Source organism: Cydia fagiglandana, chromosome 14, assembly GCF_963556715.1.
Source record: "Cydia fagiglandana chromosome 14, ilCydFagi1.1, whole genome shotgun sequence".
NCBI lineage: Eukaryota > Metazoa > Arthropoda > Insecta > Lepidoptera > Tortricidae > Cydia > Cydia fagiglandana.
In genome coordinates, this window is record NC_085945.1 from 16,306,846 (window position 1) to 16,333,564 (window position 26,719).

Here is a 26,719-nt window from a genome sequence, read left to right on the forward strand (position 1 = left end):
TCTTCGTTCATCTGTCGATACAATAAGATAAGTGCTAAGGTTTTGACATATTAATTCCAGTAGTAGACACCCTGTTTGTGAACTCTATTTCGAAGGTTGAAATTTCAAATGTCGTAAGGGACATACGACAACGTGTCCCTTACGACATTTTGAAATTTCCACCGTCGATTTAAGAATGAAGAACTAACTATTGGGACACTGTCAAACACTGAGATATTTTATTGTACCTATATATATAGTAGAGTGGTTGCTCATGAAACGGTTGTAAAACATTTATTTGGGGTCAATTAGCGTATCTGATGCCTAATATAGTATGTATTTATCAGTATTATTTTGCTTTGTATTCATAGAACAGCTCCCTCGCATACACTAATAAAACTGTAACCAACAGTTTCATTTGACGTAATAAATGCTCAAAAATATCTGATAGGTATGCTCAAGCTTATACATAAACATTAACCTTTTGACCGCCAAAACGTCAATTGACGCGCGTGGCTGCAGCCCAATATCAACCTTCGTGCAATTTGATAAGGTTTAGAATAGAACCACCCCACACTATATAGCGTCTTTTGAGCGTCAGCGTCTAGGCAGCGCTATGGAAAATGGCGTTGCTGCGTAGTTGTGCCGACGTTACGTCGAGCAGCAGCCATATAGTTAACTAGACGCCGACGCTCGGAAGACGCTAGTGTGGGGTAAGTAGCCCTTACGATGACGCAGTGCGCACACAATAGTCGTGGCGTTCAAGGGGTAGATATATGCTTATTGCCAGATATTTTTGAACGCTTGATCCTGTCTACCTTAATGGTATTTCTAATTAGCGATCCCCTTAAAACTTAAAAACTGACCATTATTTGTAATCATTCACATTTATCTAATAAAAGAGAATATAACATCTAAAACACGTAGAAACTGCATGTATACCAAAGAAATTATTAGACTACAAAATAAACTAAATATTCATAGTTTCGAGATCAAACTAGCGATTACACAAAGTAGGTAGGGATAGTAATTAATGAAATAAATAAAGTTTGAAATTGTCACTGCCGTTGGAACAAATAATTTATTTATTCTTATTTATATTTATTTTCTTCCACTCACTGCCTAGTGCCTAGGTTCTCTATTATTCTAATGTAGTCGTTGAGTTATTATTACTATAGAGAAGCCATACATACAACAATGAAATTGTCGCAATCGCAACCTGCACCACGCGAACAAAACGTCGTAAGGGCCGTTATATTCATGGCGCCTACGCGTATAGGTCGTGTCGGCCGTCAACTCATGGCGCAAAATATTGGGTTTTCTATGCCAGTTCTATACATAGTAATGATAGTTCAATGAATGAAGTAGATATATTTTGATGACATCTCAAAAACTTCTATGCTTTTTTAAATCATATCAAATGACAACTAAAGTCATTAAAATGGTTTTAAGTTTTAGATAAATGTTATAAAACCTGAGAGAATATATAAATATATGTTGCGTACCTATTGTTTATGTATATCGTAGAAATATAAAAAATATATTGTATCTAGTTGAATATCCAAATATTGATGTAAATATAATATTATGATGATATTATATTAATCTATCCGAGATTCAATAAATTGTGAAATACAAACTGGCTTTTTATTAATAATTATTATATTTTATTTCGCGTTGATACCTACGCTTAATCCTATCATAAATATTTTAATATTAAGTAGGCATATTAAAAATAATCAGTTGTGTAGTGAGGGAACGACAATTAGAAAATTAGGTAAAGTGACACGAGTCAACTCTTCAATAGGTAATTCTTTAGTGCCAGAGGGTCTACCTCGAACCACGTTCGACCTGTTGCCTCCCTGTCACACTTACGTACGAATTTACAAGTGCGACAGGAAGACAACACGTTGAACTTGGTTGGCGGTAGTCCCTCTGGCGTACGCGTAAAGGTATGAGTGGCAGGTAGAAGTCCGTCTTTTAAGCTAACTTGCCACCGACTTGACAGGACAAAAAGGAGGGAGTGTCATTATAAACATCATATTTTCTAAGTGGCATTTAAGATGACATTGATGACACGGCCACACTTTGCTTGTAACTGCAAATTTCATGCAGAGTTAGCTTGGTCCAACTCTACCCACATCTACACATAATCTACACTATTACCTAGGTAAATATACAGGGTGATTCATGAGACGTGAGCAGGACTAATTCTGCACACTCAGTAACTGATAATTGATCGATCACCGTCGTATTTAGGTGAAACAACCACACTTTTTCCTATTTTTTAACTTTTTAGCCAGGGCAAATTTAATTCTCTACAAATGGTCACCCTACAAGACCTAATTAATAAACATAAAACCTCTTTAACCGTAATGACAGCATTATGATTACGAAGAAAATAAACTGTCAAACTTGAGTGAGATACGAGTTTTCATTAGTAACCAGACCGTGATGACATTCAATTTGACACAGAATATCGGTAGTTTAGCATTCTAATTGTAGGGTGACCATGCATGTCGTAAATAAATTAAGAACTTTTATTTTTCAACACGACTAGAAAATTAACGTTAACCTCACTAATACTGGTACGAAACAGTTGCTTATAATTTACGAAATGCGCAGTGTTAGTCCTGCTCACGTCTCCTGAATCACCCTGTATATTATAGGTAGGAGTTGTTGCTTTTTTATTTACCCAAACAAAATTCACTCCACATTTTTTAACCTCCCAACCCCTATTCGCAGCAGCTAATAATTTACCCAGCATCCAATAATAAATCCGTGGCCATAAAGAGGCTAATTACTTCTGGGCCATTAGCTCGCCCGAAAAAAGGCTGCTTTAAGCGCCGTTTATTAATCTTGGCCAAGCTCGATTAGCGGCGATGGACAGGCCAGGTACGGGGTGGGTAGGGTAGGGTAGTGTAGTACATAATTATTTTCACCACACCGGCTCGGCTTACTTTGCACTTCAAAAACTGATAGCAAAGTTGCATTTTATTCACATGTGAGGCAAAGTAATCAAATGCAAATTTTGAGTTGTTTTCTTATGATTGCTGGTAGAAATGACTTTTAGATGATAATTTTGGATGATAAATATTTAATAACATTCATTTGGATTTAATTTGATTTGATTTTGTTTGATATTTTACATTTAATATTTGCTTCAGGTTGGTGTGGTGAAAAATTTTGTGTTTCACTCGGGGGCAAATTTTGTTTAACCCTCGTGCTTTGAAACCCTCGCAACGCTCAAGATTCCATTTTTCGAACCAAGGTTCAAGGTTCAATTTTGGAATCTTTCGCTTGCTCGGGTATCAATTAATAGCACGAGCGGTTAAACAACAACTTTGCCCCCTTGTAAAACAAATAACTATTTCCATCGGATTTACACGGAAACGCACGAACGTGTCTTGATATTTCAGTCAGTCTCGGTACAAAAAGTACTGAGGTTGACTGAAGTTGCATGACAAATACGAACGTTTCCGAGAAAATACGATGGAAAATAACTATGCTTTACATTTTGTAGCCAGTACCTACTGATATGCAAAACTTCTTACATATTTGTAAAGGGAATCGAAATTTTCCGTTTCGAAAATGAAAGTTTCCTTAACTTCTTAAGTGCCCTTGCATCATCCCACTCACCCGGGGTTAACCAGTTGAACCGTTAACCTAGTGTAAGATTGTACTGGTAACCATGGTAACTCCAGGTTCAACCGGTTATCCCCGGGTTAGGGCCCCCCCACATCTAGCGTCTTTCGAGCGTCGGCGTCTACAACTGTAGGGCCGCGCTTTACGCAACGTCGATGCAACTGCGCAGCGACGTCATTTTCCATAGCGCTGACCAGACGCCGACCGACGCCGACGCTCGAAAGACGCTAGATGTGGGGGGGGGGCCTTAGTGGGAAGGTGCAAGTGGCGCTAAGGAGTTTTCCTGAAATAACTACTGATTGAAAATTATTGAGGGTTCTTCTTGCGTAACTGTCACATTTTTGATGTAAAATGCTTTAAACATGGCAACAATCTTATTATTATTATTATTGGGAGCCTATAATGTCCCACTGCTGGGCAAAGGCCTCCCCCCACTTTTTCCAGTCTTCCCTATCCTGTGCAGTCTCTGGCCATTCCTTTAAAAAGGAGTCTAACTCGTCTCGCCATCGCCGAAGTGGTCTGCCAAATCCTCGTTTTGATCTGGGCTGCCACTCTGTGGCAATCTTGGCCCACAGCTCACTCGGCATTCGGCAGACATGACCAGCCCAGTCCCACTTTAGCTTGGCCGCTTTCCGAGCTACGTCGACTATTTTTGTTCTGGAGCGCAGCCTGGTGTTGCGGATACGATCCATTAATTTAACACCTAATATGCTGCGCTCCATAGCTCGCTGGCAAACCCCTAGTTTGGACCTCTGACACGCCGTCAAAGACCAAGTTTGTGCACCGTACCGTAGGATCTATTTTATTTAATTCTACAATTTTTTTTATGTCGTAGGTAATATACCTACTGGACTGGTGCATTTTTACTTTTTGTACGATTGTCATTTTGGCTAGTCCACCAGATGACCTTCAGCGATAGGTGCTCGGTATAAACGGCGCCAAGTGAACCCTTGAGAACTAGGCTATATTTTAACTGAACTGAAGTGAGCGGGCTAATCGGCCCGTCTAATGGACCGTGGGATGGATGTTGCAGAATCACGGCCCCGACCGCCGTAATCGGTGGATTTGCGGAGCCCACTTTTTACAACGTGTGTTTTTTAAACACCACATCTGTGGCGCAGACTCTTTCCAGGGGTGTCAGAGTGTCAAGCCCCCTCCAGACTATGTGCGTGAATCGCGGGCGAAGCCGCGAACGCGAGTGTGGAGTCGATTTCGCTGTCTGCGAAAATCGACGCGACGCCACACTTGCGTTCGCGGCTCCGCGCCGCGATTCGCACACGAGTGTGGAGGGGGCTTCACATGAACTAGTGAAAACGGGACCCTATTACTGAGACTTAGCTGCCCGTCTGTTTGTATGTCTGTCTGTCACCAGACTGTATCTCATGAACCGTGATAGCTTAGGCAGTTGAAATTTTCACATATTCATAAACGCGCTACGAGCCCCAGTTAGCTAATGAATAATCGTTAGTCTTTATCTGTCATTTTGACTTATTTATTTGGAAGAACATAATTAAATTAGGCCCGTAAAGTTTGTGGATATATTATGTGCCCAGTATTCTGGCGCCCAATATTTTTATAACTGTATGTATATATTCTAAAACAAGTTAGTGAGATTCATTATTGATATTAAATCCTCGACTATCAATTTTCTGTCTCGCCGCATTCGACAATAGGGGGACTTGCAAAACAGATTACTTTCAAGTGCAAATAAGCAAGTGCAGTTTAGTGCAAGTACTTGATCGATGCGAGTAGCTGGAACGTGGGGCGGCACTTGACTGCTGTTAGAGCAACTGTTGTAGTTTTGGTCGCAATTGTGATTAGTTTTAAATTAGTGTAACGATTTAAATGTTTAGGTAAGTGGCGGTGACGAATTCCATATAAATTACCTACCTAACCCTTATAATATACCTAAGAACTGATGTAAAATTATAAAATTTTGAAAGGCTTTATCTCGGAAAATATTAGATGTACAGAGACAATTCTAGTGTCTTATTATAGCAAATTTAGTCTACTTTAAAAACGCCCTAGGAAGATATTACCAAAAACTAACACTTTAAGGTTATAATCGCCCAAATCTAAAAAAAAGTGCGGTATATTCGATTTTTGACAAAGTTGCGTTCGGCGCTCGAGGTCACAAACTTGGATTATTCATTGGGCCAACATCATAAACATGCCTGCAAAAAATCAGAACTACCGGATTGGACGCAAAAGAGCCAGGTTACAAAATTCGACAAATTTACTGGATTATAAAGCTAGACCAAGAAAAGTCTGCAGCGATTTTGATAGCCCACGCAGTGCAAGTGTTATTTATACGTCATAATTTCATAGAACGTTTAAAATAACACTTGCACTGCGTGGGCTATGAAAATCGCTGCAGACTTTTCTTGGTCTAACTCTAGAGCAACTGTTGCAGTTATTGTCGCAGTTGTGATTAGTTTTAAATTATTGATAAGTATGATGATTTTAATACATGAAAAAATTGTTGTTATATACAAAAATTCATATTAGTTCTGTAGAAAGCGACCAACTTTATTTTAAGTGACTTACACCTTAGCTCAGTGGGTTTGGTCGCTTCCTGCGTTGATAAAAAAATGGAGTTGGTCGTTTTCTGCATAACTACGGTGTAATAAGGGTTATGTGTCGACGTACAGACTAATGAAAACATGAATTTTGCACAATAAAACGAATTTTACAATAAATAAATAATATTACTTGAGAACCATTCTCTGCCGCTTAAGGTGGTTCAATGGATACGAAATTATTATGGCTGAATACTTAACTAAATGTAACTGATTTGTATTATTGCTTATTTTTATTTATTAAAGTTCCATACATAATTGAACGTAGTTTAAATTTCTCTAACTGTTAAGTCCAATTTTGGAAGTACAAGTCTTACCCGGTAATTATTCAAAGTGCCGAACAGAGCATCTGAGCAAAGTGCATTGGCTAATGGTGTACCTAATCTTCGCGTAAACTAAAAGGCACTTGTCTATAATGTCTATAGTCTTTTTTTACATAGTAAAATAAAAGTACTAACTGTAAAAGTAATAAAAGTAGTAAGTAGTAACTGGACCCGGGTATGTCCTTAAACTACGTCCAAGACCACCGGTGGACGGGCAGCAGCGTCCTTCAAATTCGGAGACTGCGATCGCCAACCCGCCTGCCAAGCGTGGCGATTATGGCATTCACCCCCCATAAGTGGGAGGCCTATGTTCAGCAGTGGACGTCTTATGGCTGAGATGATGATGATGATGAAAATAAAAGTAAACAATGTGTTTGTACATATGGAATGGGTACTTAAAACATGTATTAGTTAAATAACCAAATATGCCTAGGTCTGTCGTTCTGGCTTTAACCTATTTCATTTAATCGAATGGCGAAACATTCCGTCTCGTTGTAGGTTCTTTACTAGGGTCGGTACCTAATAAATACATACCTAATACTGGTAATAGTGGTAGTATTAAATTTTATTATCATCATCATTCGCTTGCCCTTATCTCTTTCATTTGGGGTCGGCGCAGCATGACTTTCTTTCCATATCTTCGTCATTTACTTGCGTTCGTTTTATATCATATCTCACATTGTCCATCCACCTTTTCCTCGGTTTTCCTCTTCTTATATCACGCTGTATCTTAAATCTGCTGTATCTTATGGCTTTATGTGGCTGTATCCTACACCAGCCACATAAAGCATATACATATCACATCATCATCATAGGCCTTTCAGTCTATTGTAGACTATACAAACAGTGTCAGGCAGGGCGACAACGTTTTTCATGGCTGTATAAGCCAATACGGGAGCGGCAACCACGACCGCAAAACTGGCACGTGTAGTGTGCCCGTGGCGAATAGATGTCGGGTTGATGATGCTTGGCTCGCTTACTTGCGAATGTCAACCAAGCGTCACCGTGTATTTTGCGACCGTCGAACGCTAGTTTGCGCCACTTAATGGTTACATTCCATTTCTAACCGCAGCTGCACTACCGGTACTGAACGCGTCGCTGTCATTGTCAATTTCCATGTAAAATGAACAGTAATGCAGCTGTCGTTGGAAATGGACTGTCACCTTAACTCTCTCCTCGGCCTCGGCCTGTAACTCTGTCCTGACATATCACATGCTGTCAAAGTATTTACACATGTGTTAAGTCGGTGATCGGCGTCATTTCGAGGCGCAATTACCGCGGATGCACGCTGCATGCACCCGCGCTGTTACAGTTTAAACAGCCAACAGTGTTCCAACTCTATACAAATAGGGCTTGGAACAAGTAGCCTTACCACGATTGCCTTAGCAGTGTCAAACTGACATATTCGCTAACATCTGCGTATCTGAGTTCCTTTACATCTCACGTAGCGAGATACAAAGTAAGTTACGCAGACGCTATAGGGAATATGGGCCCGATTCGGATTTTGAAATAGACATCTATTAGATATCTTTTAGACATCACCAAGATACGATATAACGATATGTTTAAGATCTAACCTGTCAAATTTCACATTTGCGCGATTCTGGAGATACTCTTGAACGATTTCCACAGGATATGACTCAGAGATCCAATTCACATCTAATAGATATCTTATTCTATCTAACGTAAAAGTGACATTGGTTGCCCGAATTGCCCTGCAAAAGAGAACTAGTTTATATCTAAACTATAACGTATCTAGAATGGATCTTGTACGTGTCGTCTCCTGTGAATATCTTGAAGTTCGAATACGGCAGTATGTCAGTGTCAAACTGGTGGTAGCGCCGTAAAGGACATACCACAAAACAGTCTACTTTGTTGGGGACGGATCGTGACGCATATGGCAACTCCCTTTGATGGAAGGAATGCAAATCATAGCGCCTGAAATTATGGACGAGCAAACACGCATCAATGCACTGATGCATGTACACAAATGTAATGTCAGTCCTTACTAGCGCCGATCGTGACACGACATAATTCAGTCTTATGTACTTGCTTATTTTTTTATTATATTAAAGTTAGTTAAACAAGTTAAACGCGTTAATTTGCCTAAATCGCAATTAGTCTACATCGCAAACGGTCTAGAACGCAAAATGCCCATATTATTTTTTCCGTTTTATCTCAACTTTATAGCGATGTTGACGGAGCCCCGCTTCCGCGGGTCTCCTATTCTGTGCTGTTTGGCCTTCGGCCATTTAAAGATACCTAACGAACCTAACCTACCTATGTAAAATGTGGTGATGTAAAAAAGTGGGCATTTTGCGTTCTAGCCCGTTTGCGATGTAGACTAATTGCGATTTAGACAAAACAACACACTAGTCATTTTGCGTTCTAGACAATCTGCGGATAACCCCTTCAGAAAGTTAAGTTATCCAACATTAATGCCAATTATTGGCTTCTTAGCTTATTCAGAAGTGTTCAAAAAATAGCGTCATGTACTTACCCGACGTTTTTCTGGATGCCCCAACAACGGAACTTCGTAAGAGAGCGGCGGGATATAGATTAAGATAAGAATCATAATAATATTAATAAAAGTGGCTCTGTGAGGTACACCTCGCGAACTTCTATGCATTGACAATGAGATGCGATAGTAGTAGCAAAGCTTGTTTAACCGTGGTTGTTTGAAACCCTCGCAACGCTCATGATTCAATTTTATAAACCACTTGCTACGCTCGCAGTTTTGGAATTTTTTGTTTGCTCCGCTGTCAATAGCACAAGTTGAACAACTTTGCTCATTGTAAAAAAAAAACAACGGGTTGCACTCCGGCAGAAGTGAAAACTCAATGACCATTGTAACAGTTTTTCGATCAGGTCACGTGTCCGTCTTACGCTCTCGCGAGTTTAACATTTTTTCCCCATCACAAAAAGTGCACAGCGCCGCTAAAGAAGTTTTCACTTCAATAACTTCTATTTCTTGCTTGCAATTGTCATACTGTACGACTTCACAAAGTATACTGTGCACGAGGGATGCAACGCTGATGAGAAATTTGCCGCGCGCCCGTTCGGAAGTATTGCCATAATATCGCCGTAATATCGCCGTAATATTGCCGATCGACTCGCCAACGAACGGCGCCGATGCCCCGTGATGAAATGAGATTACAGTGGTGTAGCGTCTAATGTAAATCACTACAACTATATTTTAAAGCTGAACCGATACTGAGATACGATTATTATATCCGTTTAGCTTATTCTGACAGAATGGAAACTATGGAACCCTACACTGAGCATGGCCCGACATGCTCTTGGCCGATTTTTTTTATATGTCACCTAAAAACAATGCCAGAGAGACCAGTCAGTCAAATCAGTCATCAAAAATTTCGGGTTCTGGGATGATTCTATGATTAATGTAGGTACTCAGATTAATGATTACTAATACTATTTTTTTCATTCTATAGCTACTAGGAGAAAAAGGTCTAGTTTATTATATTTGTGACTTTCCATTATGTTAACTCCGTGCCCATAGGAAAGTAGCGTGGGTTGAATCTAACTTTACTCTAAAATCTCTTGAAATCCGAAGAACTCTATAACCTACATCGATTTTAATAAAACCGGGCAAGTGCGAGTCGGACTCGCGCACGAAGGGTTCCGTACCATAATGAAAAAAAAAAACAAAAACAAAAAAAAGCAAAAAAAAAACGGTCACCCATCCAAGTACTGACCCCTCCCGACGTTGCTTAACTTTGGTCAAACATCACGTTTGTTGTATGGGAGCCCCATTTAAATCTTTATTTTATTCTGTTTTTAGTATTTGTTGTTATAGCGGCAACAGAAATACATCATCTGTGAAAATTTCAACTGTCTAGCTATCACGGTTCGTGAGATACAGCCTGGTGACAGACGGACGGACGGACGGACGGACAGCGAAGTCTTAGTAATAGGGTCCCGTTTTACCCTTTGGGTACGGAACCCTAAAAAGGCCCTAGTTTTAAATAGGTAACTAACGCATTTAAAGGTTTTTGTTATAAATAAGGGTAAAGGGGCCCACAGATTACCAGTTCGCCGGATGATTTCAGCCTGTCAGTTAAACGCAAAATTTGACAGCTCCGAACATCTGACAGCCTGGCCCCTATTTCACCAACGTGACAGGTCCGACAACTGTCGACATCACTGTTACTGACGTCACAGGCATCCATAGGCTACGGTAACCGCTTACCATTAGACGGGCGGTGTGGTTGTTTGCCAACAACATGTTAATTAAAAAAAAACTCCACTATATCGCCAGTTAATAAGTACTTATTTTGCGAAGCTAATGTCAATTGTCGCAAGAAATACGACAATTGTCACGAAATTCCGACACAGAACTCATTTGCTGCCAAGAATTACCGAAAGTTCTTTGAAATCTTGTGACAATTGTCATCATTATCATCATAAACATCACAAGAGAAATACCTGTTTTTTTCCGATTGTCGCACCTGTCACGTTGGTGAAATAGGGGCCTGATATCGCGCGTCCGGCGAATTGGTAATCTGTAAGCCCCTAAGGGGCCTGATTAACAGTCCGCCGGACGGAATCGGCCTGCCAGTTACAACAAAAAGTTGACACAACAACTGACAGGCATATACCATCCGGCGGACTGTTAATCAGTGGGCCCCTGAGTGACCGAAAGTTCACCATATAGACTGTAACACACACAAGTACGCGTCGGAAACCTCGAGTAGGTAATACAATTTCCAGCACAAAGTCAAAGAGCGCCCGTGTCGCTATAAACAAATTACTGTAATACCAACCTAAATACGTGACGGCTGCGGTAGGGTGGCTAGGCTTCCGGGTTTCAGGACGGGATAAATATTTTCATGTGTTTTAAGGCGTAATTTCTGCACAGGCAATAATGTTTTATCTTAAGAGTTTTTTTTTAATACGGTACATAATGAGGTATTAGGTAGGTACACACTTTTATTTCTATACACATGGAATGGACCCCTATTCGTCAAGCGACGTTTGACGTATCGTGTTGATCTCCCGTTGATGTGGGAAAAATCATAAGTTCTCGAATACGTACAATGTCAAAATTTGACATTAACAATCCACAGTTAGGGTGACAAGCAAACCAAACCGAACCACCCTTAGTTAAGAGTGGAGTTTTGGTTGTACCAAATGATATTATCCACCGTTGATGGAATCAACACTCAGTATGCAATAAAATCAACTGTTGATTTGACGTGGATGCGAAATCTGACAGTTGTACATGTCGGATTTGGCCCATGGTTTAAAATTTGTCTCATGAGAAAGACCATCAGGCTGGAGCATTTACCTAATTTGTAAAATATTTTCTCTTTTAAAAGTTTAAAAGTGTTATTAATGAACTAGCTGTTAGTTCATTAGTGCCTAAGGTTAATATTTTTTTAGCGCTGGCGCGACAACTAATAACAGAAGTATCTTATTTGAGGGTTTTTGAGGTAGTTCACATAGATTGTCTCCTTCTTTTCTAAACGCTTGGTGTCGCTAGTGTCGCCGTAATTACGGGCTAATTACGCACTCTGCGCGAGCGTGCGTAATGCGCATTTTCGCTCGCATCGCTCGCTCAGCGAGTGTTTACTAGGGTACTAAATTGTACCTATTGATGCTTAGGATGTTACTTCCATTAATTATATTATAATATAAGTAGTTCACCTCGAACACCTTACGACACATTTTTTCTTCCTGTAACACCTTAAACGTTATTTATTTGAATATGGAAATCGTATTTAGTTAAAACAAAAATATTGCTTTGCCAATCCGCAAAATAACGTGCTAGTGATCCTAGTCAATCAGTGCTAAGTGCTTAATCATCATTTTATAGATAGATGGCGCCACTGCCTCTAATAAGGAGCTAATACGTATCGCTCTGTTTATTATTTATTTTATTTAAATAGAAACTTGTTTGAAAGTATATGTGTTATTAAATATTAAAGTATATGTGTTATTAAATATTATAATTGATTAAAACATTGTGAAAATGCCCCCAAAAAAAGATAAATTAAAGGATAACTTAAACGATGACAGGTTAGTGGACGTTATTTTGAATTTAAAGGTGATAGTGAAAGAAATGAAAGAAAAATTGGACAAAACACACGATTTAATCATAAACCAGCAACGAGAAATCATAAGGCAAAAGCAAATAAATACAGAAATACTAAAAATACTTAAATTAAAATCAACTGACCTCAATTTGGAAAAGCCAAATGCTACACCACAATATTTCCACTCATACGGGACACTGAACATCTCACTAGATGACTCTGGTCCGGAAGGACTAGCCTTTATGCACGACACCAAACAAGACACAATACAAGTCCAAAACGAAACCTGCACTGGCCAACCACCGAAGGAGATATCCACTCCCACACGCTCCTCAATGACGTTGCCAGTAGAAAAGATGCAACTTAGGTCTCGCCCTCGTCGCAAGCTGCAGTCTGAGGTTGTGGCAGCACAACTACTGCCATCACCAGATGCTCTCCCAGCCGAACCGGTCCTCCAGGCAGCATTCACCGAGCCGCCCGTGCTTCCCGGCCCAGCCGGGCCTGCTGGTCCTATGATGCCCGCAACGCAGGGACCACCGCCTTTGCCATGTCGGATAGTCGAGTCGCTTATGCAGGCTGCACCGGCGCCACCCAGCTCCCTACTTTCGCCGAAGGTCATGCCTTCGATGGAGCGGCAGGATGGTTTGAGAGCGGCTGCTCCTCGTTCTGTTAGTCTCCATGTCTTCAATCTGAGTGAAGAAACTACCTCTGCGGACTTGGTTGACCACATCAAGTCCACCATGGACATCCAGGTCGACAGGTGTGAACAGCTGACGGTGACGAGAGGACATTATTCATCGTTCAAGATTGATGTACCAGCAAATAAAGTAGGAGTGGTCCGTAATCGTAAGCACTGGCCAGAAGGTGTGTCCATTAGAATCTTCAACATTGTGAAGCCAAAAAACTTCAAAGTGAGCAGCGGCGATCGGCTGCCAAACTAGCGAATTCTTCGGTTTTCAAAGTAATACACCAAAATGTAAGATCCATTTGTGGCAAAACCGCTTTGTTGAATATTTTACTGGACACTGAAAAACCAGACGTACTGGCATGTAGCGAAATTTGGTGCAAAAGCAACGAAATTGACAAAGTAAGGTTATGTAACTACGAGTTCGCAAATGCATACTGCCGCGGGCGCATAGCACATGGCGGTGTGGCGCTGTACATACGGAACGATGTTCGGTATAAACAGCGCGCCGACCTACAAAGCGTTGCGGTCCAGTATCATTTCGAGTTAACATCGATTGAAATTATTAATTTAAAATTGATTATTATTGCGATGTATCGGACTGGTAAGGGAAATTTTGACATATTTATAAATAAATTGGAATTATTATTGAGTAAGGTAACTTTAGAAAAAAAAAGGTTCATATTGGTTGGCGATCTGAATGTTGATTTCCTTTCCGAAAAAAATGAAAAAATGAAACTGAATGATATACTGGCCAGTTATGGATGCGCGAATATAGTTGGGTTTCCGACCCGTGTGTGCGCGGAGAGTTCCACCTCCATCGACTGCGGCATAGTAAACAACACCTGTGACGTCACCGCTTCGCCGATAGATACACCCATAAGTGACCATAACGCACAGCTATTTACGCTAACAGTGGGACATCCGTACCGCGAGGAAACAAATAACTTTCTAGAACGTAGGCTAATTAATGATGAATCGATTTATTTATTTTACTGTGACATTGAGAATTATGATTGGAATTTTATATTTAAAAATAACATTGACATTAGCAATAAGTTTAGCAAATTAATACGTGTATTGACATATTATATTGATATTCATTTCCCCTTGAAACGGATACAATTAAAAAATAAACCGAATCTTCCATGGATGACTGACGATATCTTGAATTATATTAAAAATTTAAATGACCTTTCTCACTTTCGGCAACAATATCCAGATGAGATTAGTATATCCACAAGTATCCAGTACTACTCAGACATGATTAAACGTAAAGTTTTAGAAGCCAAGCAAGCCCACACAACCCAAAGAATAAAAGACAGTCGTAATCCTTCAAAGGAAATTTGGAATATAATTAAGGAAGAAACTTCTCAATCACAGGACAGGAAAGACATTACTTTAAAAAGTAATTCAATTCTTGTTCATAAATTAGATGTTCCTGACCATCTTAACAGTCATTTTTTGAGTGTCGCGTCCAACTACAACATAGGCGTCAATGAACAACTCGCGATGCATTGTCTAAACGATCACCTACAGATCGCTGATGTTCATGCCTATGGGTTTCCCTCTGTCACACGTGCTGACCTTGATCGCACCCTCAAAACAATGTTAAAAAGTCGTAACACACTTGACATATACGACATATCACTCAACATCCTGCTGTCGATTTGGCCATTACTTTTACCCCGACATACTCAAGAGCACGCGAGTGTGCCCTGTCTACAAAAACAAGGGTGATAAAACATCCGTTGATAACTATAGACCGATCTCAATAGTACCCAACATATCCAAAATCATCGAGTCCATCCTATCCCAACAACTAATGAAACATTTCGAGAACGACTTACTGACTGACAGACAATTTGCTTACCGAAAAAACATGTCTACTACTACTGCAGCGTATAACATGATTGATAGCATCACTACCGCTATCGATGACAGGCACAAAGTAGCTGGCATTTTTTGTGACCTGTCCAAAGCATTCGATGTCACAAGTCACGACCTACTTATTAAAAAGCTTTCGTGTTATGGGTTGCAAGGTAATCTCCTGAAATCTTTTTTAGAAAACCGGACACAGACAGTAGAAGTGATGGCGGAAGGGAAAAGAATGCGATCAGGGACTGGCAACGTGACGGTGGGAATCCCACAAGGTTCCGCTCTGGGAAATACCCTATTTCTCGCATTCATAAATGACCTGCCATCTGCTATAAAAAATGGCCAAATCATTTTGTTTGCCGATGACACAACTGTGATTGTCAGCGCTCCAACCTATGAGCAACTTAATTACAAGGTCACGAATGTATGCGACCAGCTTAACAGATGGTTTTCGGCAAACGGATTGATTCTTAACGTCAACAAATCGAATGTCATGCTATTCTCGGGTAGGTGCGTCCCTAACGCGAATATTCAGTGTCCTATCCCGACAACCGATACGTGTAGGTTTTTAGGATTTACATTGGATCCAACCTTGAGCTGGAAGCAACATATAAACATGCTGTGTGGTAGACTGGGTGGTGCGATTTTTGCACTGCGCAAGGTGAAACCATTGGTTTCAAGTGATGCGCTAAGGCAGGCATACTATGCATACTTCCACTCGCTTATGGCATATGGCGTGATCTTGTGGGGTAACTCGACCGACGCGGACAGGGTGTTAATCATGCAAAAAAGGGCGCTGAGGACTATACTCGGGCTAAAACAGAGGCAGTCCTGTAAAGTACTGTTTGCGGAACATCAGATTATGACCCACTACTCGCAGTATATCTTTGAGGTCATTATGTTCACGCGTATACACCTGTCTCAATTTAAGCGAGTGGAAGTTGTGGGCAAATGCCTCCGGAGCACGGGAAAACTTCGGACTGTTCCGCGTCGCACAGCATTGCATGCTAGAAACCCACGTGTAATAGGTCCAACTTTTTACGAGCACCTACCAAATGACATAAAAAAGGAGACAAGTGACATGACGTTCAGACGCAAACTAAAAACCTTTTTACTTAAGAAATCCCTATACTCAGTAAAGGAATATCTCTCGAATTAAATTGACCAATTATGTAATGTAAATTGTTATTTTGTTTTCGTTTTGTTTTTTTATTTTTAAGATACTTATTTCAATTAATTTTTATTTTTCATTTGACATGTCTCTAATTTCTATTTATTCTTTGGATTTAATTTGACTTTGTGTAAAAACTTAAATTATTCATTGATAGGTACTCTGTAGTACTCTGTTAAAATTGTTTATTTTATTTTTTATTATTATCTTTGACATTGTGTGATTTTATGATTTGCTATTAGAAATATTTTGACATGAATAATATTTTGTGATATATTTACGAGTATATACCATTGTATATAACTACTGTTTAATTGTAATTTAATTATTTATTTTGTATCCGACGATCGCTATACGATAAGTAATTGCTTATGTATTATGTTACATTAACTATGAAAATTGTATTGAGAGATCAATAAACTAAACTAAACTAAACTAAACTATAATTGCATTTGGTCTGCGTTTTGTACTGAATGGATTTTCGTTCGTGCAGTAAAAAAATAAATACATTAGGTAGCTACCTTCCTGGCAATTTCTAATGGCTCCTCTACACGATGGGCCAACGCCGGCCACTCCAACGGACGCGATTTATGCGTTAGAGGGAGCAAGTGATATTGTTATCTCATTCTACCGCATGACTGCGTCCCTTGGAGTGGCCGGCGTTGGCCCATCGTGTAGAGGAGCCATAAAAATATACGATAGTAATAAATATATCGAGATATTATCGTCTAACAATCAGTTGACTGATACGTTAGTACTCTTTATTATACTGTGCTACGAGGTATTATGTGGTATTATTGTGAATTGAGATCACTTATTTAGCGCAGTGTCGATAAGAAAGTACATAAGTATGACATCAAATATATAGCGTCCTAAGTCCTGAGTTCCTTTAAAAAGAAAAAATTGTAATAGAATTTGAACTATAATGAAATAAAACACGGTTCCAAATTCAAAACTGCAAAAATGACTCTGGGTCTTAGGAGGATAGAAGTGAGTATCTATTGTATCCAACTTTTATGTAAGGTATATAACGCGAGTAGACAACATGACGGAAATTTGAGACCAATGCCGCGTGAGAGACGCACGTCCGCTATTCTTTCCTCAACACGGATTCAGGATATAACGTCGGATATGATATGATACATGTAAGGAAAAATTCCAAATGTTCGAAATTGTTTTTATAGTCTCAGTGAAGACGGCATAATTTATTTGCTGTAGTCTAGAGCAGCGGTTCTCAATATTTTTTTATGACGGAACCCTTTTGGAAAGCGAAATACTTGATGGAACCCTACATTTTTCGAGGCGACTAAAGCATAGTGTTCTAAATTCTTGCGGAACCCCGAACCCGAACATTAGGGTTCCGCGGAACATACTTAGAGAATGGCTGGTCTAGAGTATAAAAGTAAAAGGCATTATACGCTACACTATACCGTTTTAATTTTGATTTCTATGATAATATATGAAATTAGACGCAAATGAATTAGGTACGTAAATGTTAAATGAAATAATCGTCAGCAGTTAAGGATATTGAATGGGAACTTTCTAAGTGAGAAAACTTGCATGAGAATTTTCTCATGAAAGTTTCTAGAAATTTTGAAAATGTTCTTTATTTTTTGTAACTTGCGTATTGCTAATCATATTAATGAAATAAATAAAATGAAGTGTCTTATCCACCGCCGCTCGGTTCATGGCATAGAGCGTAGCTGAATACAAACCGCGCTCGCAAATCCTATTGCGGGACTCGATTTCACAGATTTTGTCGGAAGTCAACTCTAACTGATTTCCTGAGCGATGCATGTGTCTATAATACAGGGTGTAAACTTGAAAGGTAGCGTAGGTAGCGTTAATAAATTAATATCGTGTTCTACTTAAAGAATAACACATTTAATAACGCCTAGAAACAATCATTTTTTAACGTTTACACATCAAAACTTACACTGGATTGATTATTCAATCGTATCCTCGTCCACTTGGTATCGTCTTGGGTCGTCCCATTCGTTTATCGTCAAGTTGTTAAATTAGTCCTATTCTGATTTCGTCACTCATTCTACAATGGGACGAGCCAAGACGATACTTACTTTCCTATCTTCCAAGTAGTATCTACCTATAGTTCGTTTTTTTAGCATTAGAAATAAGGTAAAAAGATAAAGATATTTATTAGCAAAAATGTAAACAATCTTAATGTGTCTTTTAATTGAAAAACAGATTTTAAAAATAAGTTACGGCAAATATGTAACAATTATGAATCTGGTACGATCATTTATATTTTTCTGCTTTCATAAGTAATAGGTAGTTTTTGATTTTTTAAAAGCGTTTTTCAATTAAAAGACATGTCAAGATTGTTTACATTTTTGCAAATAAATATCTTATCAACTATCTGAACACGCCTCTATTGTCAGGGCGTTAGAGTGCGTGTTCAGATATTTTTGAGCACCTCGGCAGCTCCGATATATCTGATGGCGTCTGTACAAGATGACGAGAGTAGGTAGGGGAGTTAGGGGACCATTGGACAGTCGGGAGGCTCGGGCATCCCCTTGTAAATCGTCCTGATACCAGAAATCCACCAGTCTACCACACATTTTAGTTTAGGCAAACTCTCTTCACTCTTTTCTGCCACTCGTCACGGTTTATTCCTAGCTCCTTTCTGTAGCTAGGTGTGTATAATATGTTTATGTAGGGGGAGGTAGGGGACCATTGGGCAGTCGAGAGACTCGGGCACCCCCTTGTAAAGTAAATCGACTTGATTAAAATGTATGGTGTCCCAGACTGGGACTCCCTGTACAGTATTGTTATACAGGCTATAAAAAGATGGAAGAAAAATAATACAGCTAGAAATAGACGTCAAGCTCAGGATCTTAGTAGGTAGTAATCCGCGATCTCTGCCCAGCTTTTCGAAACTCAAATGTATTTTGATAAAAATATCGGTTGTTCCACAAAATCGAGTAGGTGTAAGTATGTAGTTACCAGAGAGAAAGCGGGTTTTATTGAAGTCCCAACGGCCGTGCGACCATTGTGTGCGGATTAAATCATATTTCGAAGAATAACCGGCGGAAATTGTACGTTACACCACGCACAGTGTGGACTTGCGACTATTTTTTTAGACGCATCGGCTGTCAGCGCGCGCGAAGCGAGCTACGCGCCGCGCTACGCTTGTGGCCAACAGCTTTTTCCGCTAATAGAAGTTGCCTACGAATGGAGAACCCGCCTAGCGGGTCCCGCAGTGATTGTTTTACCCACATTAAATTTTATAATTGTTAAATATCAGACTTTAACTTTGATAAAATGGTTTGACGTAGGTAACTTAGATGCAGATACAAATCTGGAGATTGTGGTTCATCTTAAATATTGGTAATGTAATGTGTGAAAAAAATTAAGTACATTTTGCGTTTAAAAAGAATAAAAAGCCTCAATCCACACGACGACAATTTCTTTAACGAAGGAAGTTGCGTGTGTACATATAAGTTCTGCATGTTATATTATTTGCCTTCTATATAGCTATAGGTAAAAAAACTTAAGTGAATTCAAGAGCCACATAAATGTAGTAAATTCTGTAAAGTCTATAGTTTACATGTCATATCCTAGGGGCTGTTTAAGACGAGATGAGGTCCTGACTGCAGTTACGGCTGATTAGCTCTGAATCGACGCGGCTTTCTATAATACCTACCTATTGTCATTTCATCTCAGAACAAGAAGGGCCTATGTGCTCTTGGAATGTATGGTAGTTATGATCTGTTGTAATACTGTCGTAGGAGAACAAGGGCGTATATGGCTTAGAAATGGGTGGTGGTTATGGGCGTTTGGATCGGAGACAGATGGGATCAGATAGATAGTATTTATAAATTGTCAATATTATTGTATTGGTAATTCGTAACATACGAGTACATATTGATATTGTATTGATGTCTTAGAGCATTTAATAACTGGAGTCGCCTTTAAGAGCTTACCCCTCTGCCGAATAACTTGCACAATTGTGCAAACTTTTGTATGGACTGACATGGCTATTTGGACGTTAGGTATTAAGTACGTACAAATCATGTAGAAATAGCAATGCATATGACGTCCCTCCCGCGCAATAAACGGCAGGCTGTTTCGTAAAGAAAAACACAGCGATGACATCTCCAGTTACTAAATGCTCTGAGATTGATGCATATCCAATATATCCAAGCATTAGCATTTGATATAGCTCAATCTTGCAAGTAGGCTGAGAGATACTTTCCTCAGGATAATATTAATAAACTGGGGCCAAATTCGACATGTACAACTGTCAGATTTCGCATCCACGTCAAATCAACAGTTGATTTTATTCCATACTGAGTGTTGATTCCATCAACGGTGGATAATATCATTTGGTACAACCAAAACTCAACTCTAAACTAAGGGTGGTTCGGTTTTGTTTGCTTGTCACCCTAACTGTGGATTGTTAATGTCAAATTTTGACATTGTACGTATTCGAGAACTTATGATTTTTCCCACATCAACGGGAGATCAACACGATAGTTACGTCAAACGTCGCTTGTCGAATAGGGGCCCTGTCCACATTGTAACATACAGTAAAAGTTAAGTTTTAGCTTAGTTTTGACACATGTAATTGAAGAAATAATAAATATGTAATAATAATGAATTTGGCCCCGCAGGGCAGCTTGTGGCAGTAACAACCCCACGAACCCGAGTACTCCCGAGAGTCGGTCAGAGTCTCCGTCTCCGGCGTATCTTCGTCGGTCGGAGTCGACCCCAAGGGGATCCGCAGGACTCTCAGCTCTGGCTTGCCTTTATTGGCCGTCCAGAGAGGAGTCGCTATAGCTATACAAGCTATGCTTAGTTTGGAGCTAAATAGGTCGATATGCGTAAGATGTCCCCAATAGGTATTTAGTTATCTTTTTTTCAGCAAATTCTAATATCGAACTTAAGAACATTTGTAATAACGCTTCTGATTTTAGCCATTTGATATTAAATTCTTCGACAAACACCAGTCTAAATGCGGAAAGCTTTAATTCAATTAAATAATTATGACAAATACTTACGTTAATTATGCAAATCTCGATCCTATAATATTTCCTCAAAACAAAGTCAAATCCCAAAAACAAAAGCTCGTATCACCAAAAACCTAAAACCTGCAATATCAACTTTAAGTCCACTACTTAAAACTGAAATTAAATGTTCTTGAAAATGTAAATAAGTCGTTTTTACTATGAGATTTCCAAGTATAAAATGGCTTTTCGTAACCCGTTTACCACAATAGGGGCGGATTTACATCCCACTCGAGAAATACGTTGGTGGGCATGAGAATCTAAAATTCTAATTATCTTGGATTAAAGATGGCGAAAATTCTAGAGATTTCGAGTACCTTGTACATACTTGTAGTTTGCTGTGGATTGGCTTTTAGCCTTGAGGTTTTCGTGTGGGTAGTAAATGTAGTAATTCTTATTTTTTGTGGGACACACCATTCATGGTAACATTCCATTTCTAACCGCAGCTGCCCTACCGGTACTGAACGCGTCGCTGTCATTGTCAATTTCCTTAGTAAAATGAACAGTAATGCAGCTGTCGTTGGAAATGGACTGTCACCTTTATTCAGATGTATGAGCAGCATGTCAATCATTATTTAATCCGGGAAAATAATTTTGATGCCATCGCTGTCTTTCCACTGAAGCTGAGATGAACAGAGATGAGAGGAATTGTATGTGCCTAATCCACATCGCTTCTCCGCTCCGCTAGAATAATCATTGCCCACAGCATCTTTGCAGATGATAGTTGCAGCGGCTGAAAAAGGTATTTTGAGGAGTTAGTGCCTAATCCACATCTCTTCTCCGCTCCGCTGGAATACAACCAATGCTATTGGTTGTATTCCCGCACGTCTCCTCCCATCTCCACCTAAGTGAAAAGGCAGCCTAAAGGCCTGTGCACACCGGCTGCGTGTGCGTTACGTGCACGCGCGCGTGCGGCGTTGTAGTATACAGATCCTTATAAGAGACGGCACACCGCTTGCGTGACGTGTGCGTGTGCGGCTCTAACATTTTAGCGCACGCACATGCACACGTCACGCACACGCAAGCCGGTGTGGCTCGGCCTTAATTGGTGACAAAATTGGCAAGTAATCAGATAAGTAAATAGGACACTTGTCAAATCACGCTTAAAACTCAACTAGACTAGTAGGTACCTAGTTAACACAATCCATGTGTGTTTGAAAAATAAGATACTAAAAATGTTTCCCTTACAATATAAACACAAAACTCTGGAAATAAATTTATTAGTCAAACAATAATAATACTTTTAATTTGTAAAAACTTACCTAGCAATGTAGAAATTGCAGAAATTGCAGAAATGTTCTCGGAAATTTCAGAGAAATTACATGAAAGAAACTTAGAAAGTTCTCTGTGAGAATGTTCCCATGAGAACTTTAACGTTTTGTGTAATATATAATATTACACGCCAGATAACAGTAAGAGTGACATTCCATTTCCAACTGCAGCTGTTTTGTTTCACATAATACTAGGTAAGTTTAGCAATGCACCGAGGAGAAGTTTCTTAAGTTGCGAAACTTCTATGAAGAATATTCTCTGGCTCTAAAAATTTAATAAACAATCTGATCGTGTCAAGACCGACGTAGACACATGCCATTTTAAATATTTCGCCTGCCCGCTTTAAAGTGACATTCCATTTCCAACTGCAGCTGCAATACTGTTCATTTTACTATGGAAATAATTTCCATAGTAAATATAGGTAAGTACCTACATAATTATTTGAATATGTAAGTGTACTTGTGCTATCTATTATAGGTAAATTCAGGGCCACTTGCACCATCCCACTAACCCGGGTTAACCGGTTAAACGTGGAGTTACCATAGTTACCAGTACAATTCAACACTGGGTTAACGGTTTATTCGTTTACCCCTGGGATGGTGCAGTGCGAGTGGGGCTAAGAGTTGGCGCGAGATTCGTACTTAATCGTCAACACTTAATAGGTAGTTCTACTCGCACTGCCAAAAAGAGCTAGATTTAAATACATACAAACGTAATAGCATTCAGATTGTATTAAGAGCCTTTGCATATTTCGCCATTAATAATTAGGAAGGTTGTACGGCGAGGCAGATGCGATTTATTCCGATTTTCGGATTCACGGAGCCGAAGTCAGCGGCTTGAAGGGGTGGGGCGCCACTTTAGAATAAGAATAAGAAATGTTTATTAGTTTATTAGCACAAATAATTAAATAACACAAAACTGACAGCCCTCGACCCCTAGGGAGACCAAAAAAGCAATGGCTTGATGCTGTGAAAGCAGATATGAGCGTGAACGGGCTCACACGGGACCACGCCCAGGATCGCGCAAAGCGGAGGAAAGCAAGTAGGAAAGCGGACCCTGGCAAAGGCCGGGATAACGCTAGGTAGAAGAAGAAGAATAAGTAACACAAAACTAAAATTCAGTCCGTACATAAATATTTGTGCCAAAAGGTCCTCACTTAGCTTCTTGTCACGTTGTGTATCCTAGGACAACAAGTATTTCTTAAAAATCTCATAATTGTACGGCGGAGGCTCGAGAGCGCTTGAAATCCAACAAATATTGCTGTCTCAGCGCCAGTTATGAGTTCCTAGCTTTTGGAGTCGAGACACTTGGGCCAGGAAGCACATAGGCTGCACAAGGAAATTGGGAATCGGTTGAAAGAGGCTACAAGGGAACCTCGCACGGGCAGCTTTCTTGCGCAAATACTTGCTATCGCAATTCAGAGCGGGAAAGCTGCCTGCGTGATGGGCACCTTGCCGAGAAGCATGGGTTTGGATGGTAGATTTAAGGAATTTGTATTGTTTTAGTTTCCTATGTCTATTTTAAGTACATATTCAATATTCAAAGTCCTAAGTGCAACAAAGCAACAAAGCAATTTATTTTATTATTTCCGTCCGTTTATCGATGTACAATTTTCACCTTGGCTAGGCCCCTAGTGGTATTTCAACACAAGCGTAACTTTCCGCTTCCCGCTCTAAGTGATGCCCCACCCGTTCCGCCCCAGCGCGCGGCGCGCTCCACTGCGCTCGCGTCGCCGCCTTATAAGATTTGTCTAAAGCATTTACAGGATTACGGTTAAGATATTTACTTGCTGGATTTCTGCGTGCACTTGTATGCATTTAACGCGATAATATATAGTGGTTTAACACGTTGATTGCTAAGCCAAAAATGGCGAATATACCGATATGTCGAGAGACAACGAATGTCTAATAGGTAAATCCCTTCTCTAGTGGCCAAAACTAATGCCATAAGCCAATACACTACGGCCACCATTTTGCGGCGCGAACAAAATTGTAAGGCTTTATCACGCGACATCACGTCATCGGCCACAGGGTAATAGACTGCATCACGCGACGTCGCGTGATGTGGCAATGTACAAAAAAAAATTGAGATTTGGGTCAGAAAATTAAACATCTACTGCAAGAGGTCCTTCATTTACTGGAACAGAAAAATTTAAAGGTTTGGCTTTAAATTTACAAAATACACAAATAAAAACAATTTATTCTTAAGATAGGGACAAACTGAGCTCACGCAAGCAAACGTATGCAATGCATTATGAAATCTAGACCCTGAAATGTGTATGCTTAGAAACATACTTGCCGTGGGCTCAGTCTGTCCCTACCTTTAAGCAAACTTTGTAATTCGCATAAAAAAAACATAGATATTAAAAAAATGCGCTTTCATAGAAAATATTGACACGATTGCAATATTTTCTATGAAAGCGCATAACGACTAACGATTAACGCAAACGCGTCAATAAGCGCGTAAGCGGGTAGCGTAATAACGATTTATTACGCAACTCGCTTATGACTCTTATGAGTCAATGCATTGGGATAGCTATCATCGGTAAACGTACATACCTAAATATCGGCAGCGAAGCCTCCGAAGCCTCAAAACCGTGATTGGCTAATACAAGACAATGGCGGCTGTGATGGACGTTGATTAATGTCTGTCTGTCGCGGAAAAAACTTGTGTTCTGCGCACAGGGGAGCCATGGACACGACAGAAGAAAACATGGATGGGCTATGTGCACCGGCAGGCTAATGCGAACTTATATTTTGATGTTAAAATGATGTCAGTCGCATGAGCACTTAGAAGGGACACTAAAATCATGGTTGCACTTCAAATAGTGATTGATTTTGTAAAGATAGTACATGTACCTATACCCCTTCTTCGAATCAGCATGTAGTTTTACTTTCAAATTATAGGCACTGACATTTTAAATGAAATCTAAATTAACAAACACACTGTTTTTATGGTTTTTCTTTTACCAATATTGATAGTAAAAACGACAGTCCTAATAAACAAATGTATTGAAATCTAAAAGGTTGTTTAAGCAGGAAAACACTTAACTGACTGTTATTAAATTAAATATATCTCATAACATAACATCACTATTCATCAGAAAAGTATTTACAAAAATCAGTTACCAGTTGCAACATTTGCAAAACTTTATTAATCGATAATCTGAATAAGTAGGTAAGTAACCAGAATATCAGATAAGTAAAAAATATTAAAAATAATATAGAACTAAACCATAAAGCCTTCTCCACGGCACTGGTGTCGCGACATTTGATCCCGGCGACATCTGGCGGAAGTAATGGATTTTTTCAGTTAGCTGAAGGTGAAAATTTAATCTGCGATAAGTGACGAAAAAAACGCGCCTACAAAGGGTACGTCAAAATTGGATTTTACGCTGTTTACAGGCGTATGGTTTTATGTCAATTTTTTTTTAGGATGTGCTACAGGTGATGACATCGAATTACGATAGGCAGTGATTATTCCTATTCATAACGAAAAAGGGGTATATCGTAATAATACGTTGTTGGTAATAGGAATAGGTAAATTGCAAAACCTTTACATACTCGTATACGTAGGATATTATTAAATAAATACCTATTAAGTATAGGAAAATGTTACAAAGATCAACCTAGTTCCACAGTAAGCTTAATAAGGCATGAGTTGTGGGACGTAGACGACGAATTAAATATAATTTACTTACGTATAGGTTTTAATCATATGCTCCTGTTACAGCACCCGGTACATGTACCGTGTGCACCTAAATCTTGTATCCAATATACAGACACTGCAAGTCAAACTTTTCAAAGTTAGCGACTGCGACACAAGGAGTCATCAGCAGGCAAATAGTTGAGCAGTTAGGGGGTTAATACTTGAGCCGGGCTGAAGGGAAGTTTGTCCGGGGCCTATTCTAGAGTGATAGATATGCGTAGGTATACCAACGTGTCTTTTGCGGTTGAAAATTTATAGTGTGCACCTAAATATTACATATCTATTATATTTGATTATCTTAAAAAATATGTGACGAAAATACAGTCCATACATTCTTATTAATTCGTGAAAAAAATTGATTTTGTCCTCTAGAGACTATCACTCGTATGGAATCCT